This window comes from Carassius auratus, chromosome 2 (assembly GCF_003368295.1).
Source record: "Carassius auratus strain Wakin chromosome 2, ASM336829v1, whole genome shotgun sequence".
Taxonomy (NCBI): Eukaryota; Metazoa; Chordata; class Actinopteri; order Cypriniformes; family Cyprinidae; genus Carassius; species Carassius auratus.
In genome coordinates this window covers 18038381-18046280 of record NC_039244.1, presented here as the reverse complement: position 1 = coordinate 18046280, position 7900 = coordinate 18038381, and the positions used below count along the sequence as shown (strand labels likewise).

At 35.1% G+C, this 7900-nt stretch overlaps 1 protein-coding gene across 1 annotated transcript in view; it reads left to right on the top strand.

Moving 5' to 3' along the window:
• Positions 1-220: 220 nt before the first annotated feature.
• Positions 221-7900, top strand: part of b4galt2 (UDP-Gal:betaGlcNAc beta 1,4- galactosyltransferase, polypeptide 2) — a 99085-nt gene continuing 91405 nt past the window's right edge. The window contains exon 1 of the mRNA XM_026288184.1: positions 221-663. The gene's annotated coding sequence lies outside the window, so the exon portion shown is untranslated. The remainder of the gene's footprint in view (positions 664-7900) is intronic.

Below are 7900 nucleotides of genomic sequence, written 5' to 3'. Positions count from 1 at the left end.
GGACCACAATGGATGTTTTTCTCTCGCAATCAATCCTGCTCGTGTAAAACTCAAACTGTTTAACATTTGGAAATTAGCTGCTATTGGGACAACAACAACAAAAAAAGCTTACACGTAAAAGTCAATTTTATTTAAATGCTTGCATGGAAAGACACTATTGAGGCGATATTAACTGCGCCCTCTTGCGGCGAACAAGCAAATCTCCGTTTGAGCCCTCCGAGTCTCCGTACTAAAGAAAACCTGCCTCTCTATGCTTTCATTCGCAGTTCGCACACCCTTCATCTCTACTAGCCAAAACACAAAACGGACAGAGGAAAATACACGGCAAAATATTTAGTCTCATCACTGGAGTGTAGCTGTTGTCAAGGACCTTCAACAAAATGGAGATATATAACGGTCCTGCAATATGGCATAATCCTTTCATTAGTGTGCATTTCTTTCCGAAAAATGAATTGATCGGCGTTGACGGCAGAAAGAAATAACGCTATTGTGCAAGTAACTCCCTCGTTTCATATGGATGTTATGATAAAATAACTGTATTTCACACAGATGACACATTTATGGCTGAGACGGACAGTTCTTCTGAAATAGACAGTCAGCTGAAGTGAATACAATAAAGATGAATCTCTTATAGAGAAGCTCCCTGGATTGCAAAGGATCAAGGTAAGAAAATGGCATGTTTGTGTTCATGGTTTGCCAGTATAAAGCATTTATTATTATTGTTATTATTATCTCTACATGACTTCCTTTGAACGATGCTCTTTGTTTTCCTCTGATATCACATGCTATCTTTATTGCCTGCCATCTTTATCAAGGCGTAGAGATATTACAAAAAGAAATGCTTCCTATACAATCTCAACTTTTGGCCAAAACGCAATAACACAAAATAGTCTTTTTTTTCAACGACATGCACATTTCAGCTCCTCCCAGCGTTGGGATGATGCTGTGTTATGGTACCCACAGCATCCATGGACAGCATCTTGCCCGGTGTCTTCAGATAGGAAGCTGGCAGGACATGTGTGGCTTTGTGGCCAATGACTCGAAATAACAATTTTTTTCAAGTCTGTATGTGTAATGTATTATAATGGTATTTTAATGCATTCTTAATGCGTTGAGAATTCTATAAATCACATTATATTTAAATAACATTATAATACCTATTCACAGTACCTTAATAGAGTGATCTAAAACATGGATAAAGGACATTTTAAATTGATTGCTAATAATGGATAATATTTGTATTATGTATTGTATTATGTTTATAGACCTAATAGAAAGTGTTATTATTGTAAGCATTCTAGAGGTGGTTTATGAATCAAGGCTGGAGTAATTAAAATTTGTTTAATATTGACAAAGGTCAATTAAACATATTAAATAATTTCCTATTACGGTAACCTTTTGATTAGTAAATTATTGAGGAAAACACATGATGGAACTTTAGTCTCATGGTAACTGCTTTTTATGGGGTCCAATTAACATGCAGCTGTCTCCCCTATTTATTTAAGCGATGACTGCAGTATATCTTGTTAATTGCGCATATTATAGTACATTCTGTTTTTAAATAAATATCCGTTTTGCTTATCGTCAACTCATACAGTATGTGGCATTGAGGCAATTCCCCAAAACTTTAAAACATCACAATTTTGATGTTTTGCCGTGTACTGTTATGTTTAAGTTTTTTTTTTTATTTCTTTAGCCTTTCTGAATTCTTTATTAGGTCTGTTTCTGCTGAACATTTTCCATTTTAAAGTCTGTTTTTAGCACTTTAGCAGGTTTTGCTCCTAATTTGCTCTTAATTTGTTCCGCCTCTGTTTGTTGTAGTGTCTTTCTCTCTATCTCTTCATATAATAAAATAACTAGGCTGACTAGCATAGACAGTTATTTCCTATTGTTCTGATTGATTATATACATTTGTATATAGCATACAGTATGAAGGCTTTTCCAGTTGTTCTATCCAGCTTTAACAGTGTTATCATGGTGAAAATAAATACTACACATACTGTATAACTTACAGGATGGAAAGGTGGCAGTTGTGTTTCCGCTTTACTCATTTGCAGTCAATCACTGTGATGTGATCCATTATTTCTCATTGGCTCCAAGAGACTTTCCTCAGCATCTGTATCTGTTCTGTTCCTCTCATTCACCCACACAATCTGCTTTATAAGCTCTCTTTCTACAGCACAATACCTGAGAGTCCAAGGGCAGATTGTCCATTGGTCCATTTTACAGTTTGTTTTAAACGGGAGCAGCTCTGTTTGGCTAATCTACCTCCATCCACCAGAGAAACATGACCTTTCAAGTCAACTGCGATTCTTTTTCTTGCATTACAGGAGTGGTTTTGATTGGAAATTAGGGGCCGGTGTATATCGTGTGATATTGAACAGATGCTCTGTGCAAATTTAGACACTGGATTGCCGGTCATACAGATGAGAAGCGAAATCATTGGGTGTTGGGATTTGCTGTCATGGGAACAGTAAGACCCGTGACACAAAGGTGGCATGAAGTGAACTGCTTTGTTTTGAACAGCCGCTTCGTCTGATTTTTCGTCTCTAGTCTCTCTTAACAGTTTAAAGTCATGAGCATGAAAATAGCAGATTATTTATGATATCAGACAAGTCTAGTTGCATCCAGGAGTACAGAAAGTGTTTGTCATTTGTAGTTTATTTCTTAGGGAGTTGCAAGGGTATTTAGGTGAATGGGGATAATCATTTCTAAGGCTATCCAGATGACAAGTTAGGGGTCCGTCCAAACGAAGGCTTCAGCTGTGGCGGTTTAATTTGTCTCTTGGCTCGGAGTAGAGTGAGCAGCTGGACTTGAGGCAGGCAAAATCTGGGGCCACGGTCTGTGGAGCTTACAAGCTAACAGAGCTGGAGCGCAGCCACCCAAGACTTCTTTCAGCTTGTTTGTGTGCTGTGATATAGACTGTGTTGAGACAATGCTGTCTCATAATTAGCCGCTCGGGTTCATGTGTCAGCGCAATGATTTATCTTTGTGATATACAGAATTCAATATATTTCAAACTCTGAAACGCAGTAAAAGTACTCGATTATGTAACTGATTAGTGTTCATATAAGGCAGCCGAGTCTATGTCAAGCTTTAGGTAGTTTTAAAGGAATATTCTGGGTTCAGTTATGCTTAATTGACTGCGTTTGTGGTATAATGTTGATTACCACAAAAAAAAAAAAAAAAAAAATCAGACATGACTCATATTTTCTTGAGGTTGCAATTTCTGGAGGATTTGAAAGCAGAAATGTGAAGCCGCATTGTTACTGTAAAACAAATACTAGTAAAATGATTTTTGATTGTGTTATAAAGCTGAAATAAAATATTAATGGAAAAAACTTTCCTAAACGGAAATTTACATTGTCTAGGCAACTAGCTGACATAAAATAAGTTTAAAAACTAAAACAAAACCTTAAAATCCTTAAAGGTAAATAGAAATATTACAGTATTATATAAACAGTGCAAAAAAAAAAAAATGATGTGAAGCTTAAAGTTTTATATATGAATTATTTATAGCTCTTAGATTAATTCTTCTGTTAAAGCTTGTATATTATTTGCTCTTTAAAGTGAGTTTTTTACTTTTACCGACTGGCTCAAATCACTTGCATTGTAAGTTCCTCACTGTAACCAAATGTTTTGTTGTTTTCAAGACAAAGGCGGTACAGACTGAACGTAACTAAGAAATATTTATTTAATTTGTCTAGCTGCAAATATTACATTTGCATTGTTTTATCTGCAGTATAACTGACATCTGACTATCATATTATTTTATTTTTACACCTCCGCATTCAGACAGCACATTTTCTGGCATAGTCAGGCTGTTGTAGAGAAGGCAACACGACACAACATAGCACAGCACGGGATCTTGTAAGTGATGTTTAGATCACAGGAGCGAGCTGAATGTGTTTCAGAAAGTGTAGGCTATGCTCATCGTGAGATTGAAAGTGTAACTGAGTGGCACTGAGCACCATTCATTATAATCTGAAATTGATGTCACGTTTGCATCCCACTGAACAGGTGTTTGGCCACAGATTTCCAGCCAGAGGAGGATGGAAGCCTGCAGGCAGAAAAGCTCACTTTTAATGTGGAAAAATCGTCTTAGGTCAGGGAGTTTTAGGCATATATTTTCAATATGTGGGCTCTTAGCCTCCTGTAAGTCAATATGAAGCATCTAATTAAGCTCATTTTAATCTTCAGCGATTAGTGGGTGGGGTTTTTCTTCAGGGATGTTTCGCTGAGTCTGACTTTGTAACCCAATTTGAGCTTGACAGCTTTGACTAGTGTATTGCCAGAGCTGTTTGAAGCTTATGCAAAACAACTTATGTATGTATTATGTTTCTTTTTTTAAGGAAAATTAATTTAGGGTTTTTCCACTTATTCTAGTTTCTGTGTTTTAGTAGTACTCGTCAACTGTGCATTGTGAAAGGATGTTTTTTTGGTGTGCATTTTTCCACTAGTGTAGTTATTATAAAGTCTAGTAGTAATAAAGAGCAGGCAGTGTTCTGTCTGGATCTTGTTGTACTGTACATTTTTCCTAATCACTCCCTCTGTCTACCATTGGCCAGTGAAACAGATAGTCCTGTCCTCAACTAATATATCTGTGTAAAACCTACAGTGTTATACAAAACATTTTTACATGAAACAAGTAATTACATAATCTTAAATATACTTCACAAAATATTGGCAGAATGGAGAACACTTTAGGCTATTAGATTATATTGCTTGTCAATACGGTGCAATGTTCAACTCATAGGAGTGGGAACATGTCAATAAGCTTGACTAACTAAAGTATTTATGTCCCAGATCGATATATTCCTGTAGCAAATATCAATATCTTCCTCTGATTCATTAAGTTTTTATCAAGAGTAAAATTTAGTCACAAAAACGACCTCCTCTAGAGCTGAACAGGATAAAACACTCTTGATATTAATAGAAGAGTAAGTGTTTTATGAAGTGGGATGTAGCATGTGTTGTTTGCAGAGCTCTAGAGGCCAGGTTTAGGGATGTGTGCCAGCGTGAGGTGAATGGTGTCGTGTCACCAGGGAGGCTGATATTCAGAGTAATGAAATGGAAGCCAGAGGCCAGTGACTCTCAGCTCAACTCTCTTCACCTGCCGCCATGAGTGTTTATTAAATCTTTAGTCCTGTATGGGTCTGACATGTCATGCCACTGACCTCTCTCTCTCTCACATCCATGTGGCTGTGCTGGTGACTGAGTGGATGCAATCCCCTTCTTTCTTTTTTTTTGTCACTAGTTTGTGAAAGTGAAAATATAAACTACTATATAGGCCATTGGTATTTTTCACCAAAATAGTGAGTTATTTCTACCATTTATTTCTATCTTCTATATATAAATATAACAAAAAGCTATTAAGAAACATGATTATTTTAAACAAAATACTTTAAAATGTGGATTGTCAAGGTGGGATTTCTGGGAATATCAGTTTATAGTTTTTGAATTGTACATTGATTTGTTCTTTTTTACTTCTAATTTTGTTTTTGTTTTTATGTACTGTACAGTTTTTCCCTGTATATAGTACAGGAACTTACTGTTAGCCTATTAACATTTATATTATATAAGTATATTACAGTTAAAATTACTCTATTGTTTTTTTTTTTTTTTTACAGTGCAGTACTTCAGAGAGATCTGATCTCACTGTTGTTCTGGAATGACATGAAGAAACAGAAAAACCTGAGACAGATTAAATCCAGAAGAACTGTGGCAACGTCTCCAAGACGCTTCAAGAAACCTGGATGATAGTGAGATCAGATCTCTGCTGTTGGACTTCTTGTGCATACAAAAACCTCACTGGATTATTACAATTAATGGCAAAAGAACTGTTTGGAAATGTAAAGTGATATTTCCTACTGACACACTACAGCAAAACATATAAATAACTGGCTTTATATATATATATATATATATATATATATATATACACTAATGGACTTAAATTATTATTAGGGGGGGGGGGCTGCTTTCTTAAATGCAGTCTATAATTAAAAATAAGTCTATGGTGTGACTAATTATATTTGTTTATGGTGTGACATGACAGAGTTTATTACATTATACTCCTTGTGTAATGTCACACCACACTGTTATATGCTGTTATAATAGTCTGTAGGCTAATTGAAATCAACTACTGTCCTTGTGGCATGTCCACTTTCACAAAGCAACAATGCTTTTAATGTATCAATTTCAACACAGAGAGGGGAGAAACATGTTTTTATGTTGTACACTTTTTTTAAACTAACACATCAACAACTTAAAATAAGTTGGAATGGCATTTTTTGTAGTCTGACAAAATTATTTTTTCATATGTAGGATAAGTGTTCATGCAAAACAATTTGATATCAAAGGATTACTGTTTTATATATATATATATATATATATATATATATATATATATATATATATATATATATATATATATATATATATATATATATAATATATATATATATATATATATATATATATATATATATTTATTTATTTATTTATTTATTTATTTATTTATATATAAATAGAGGATAGAATATTATGGCTGGGTACCGAACTTCGATGCCTATGACTTCAATACTATGAGTATCGAAAAATTATTTATCTTTCGGTGCCAAATTTCGGTTCTAAAAGCCAAGCGGGCGGGTTTTTTTTTTGTTTTTGCCAAGCAGCTGTGTCTGTGTGAGCGTGTAGCATACGTGCATGTAAGGACCTAAATTCACTCTGATTGGCTGTCCACCACCACCTTTGGATCAGCAGTGTGCATATATGTCCTAAAATGTTCCCTCCAAAATATATATATATATTAGAAAATAAATAATTGTAATGTAATTGGTTATATTCACACCTCATCAGTTCATACATGCCTTCATGTGTGATAAGTTTCACACTCTTTAGTGTGAGATATCGCTTGGCTTGTTGCTGTCCTCGGAGTGAATTTAAGAGACTAAAAGTTTTACATGCCAGTGTTAAGAGAAAATGAGTGATTGCCATATATATTTTGTGAATAATCAGGTTTATGGTGTCTATGCCAATTTGTTTGTAAAATGTATAGCTAATTAACAATAAATATTTGACAGGTGCCAAATACAGTTTTAAATTTATGGTCAACTTTCTATACAGTTGGTTTAATTTTGCTTGGGAATTTGCTCTAAAACTTTGCACATATTGTATGAAACTAGCTGCTTTTAGTGACAGCCCAGAAATGTTTTCTGTTATTAGGTCACTGGTTTTGCAGCTCCGATTTCACTCTGTGAAGAAATGACCTGTCTTTAGTCATCTGATCAAGCCTAAATCAATTTACCAAAAAATGGAACTTAAGTTGAATTTAAACCACCGTTCTTGTCTTGACATCTCCAGTATATATCTTTTCCTGTGGTGGCAGGTCTCTTAATGGAAAATAATCTCAAAATGAACGTAAAAGCAAAATTGTGGATTGTAGTTCTCTATTTTCAGATATAATATGCTTGAGTAACCCTACCAATCCATTTTTTAAAAGTAAAGCGTTGGAGACAATCCCTTTCAGTTGTTTTGCCCTTTATACTGAGCTGATGATTTGTACTGATCATAGTGCTGCTGACAGTCGCAGTCCCTCACATGTGTATGGTGAAGTTTCCTGTCTGTTTGGTGCTACCATCCTATTTAACATGCTCTTGCTTTTAAACATCAAAGTCAGGCCTGATTGGCGTCTCTAGGCCTAATTAATTTCTCTTAGGAGAAGCTGGATGGGTTGAATCCCCTCATGTCAAGTCTTAACATGTTGTTTGAAAATGAGCCTGATAAGACAGCGCGAGTTTTTCCATCTTGAGGATGAGAAGAGCTCCGAGGTGAATTGTGTTTTCATCTACTGTATTTTGAATGAGAGCATGAGTGTGGCTATAGGCTTTTTCATGCA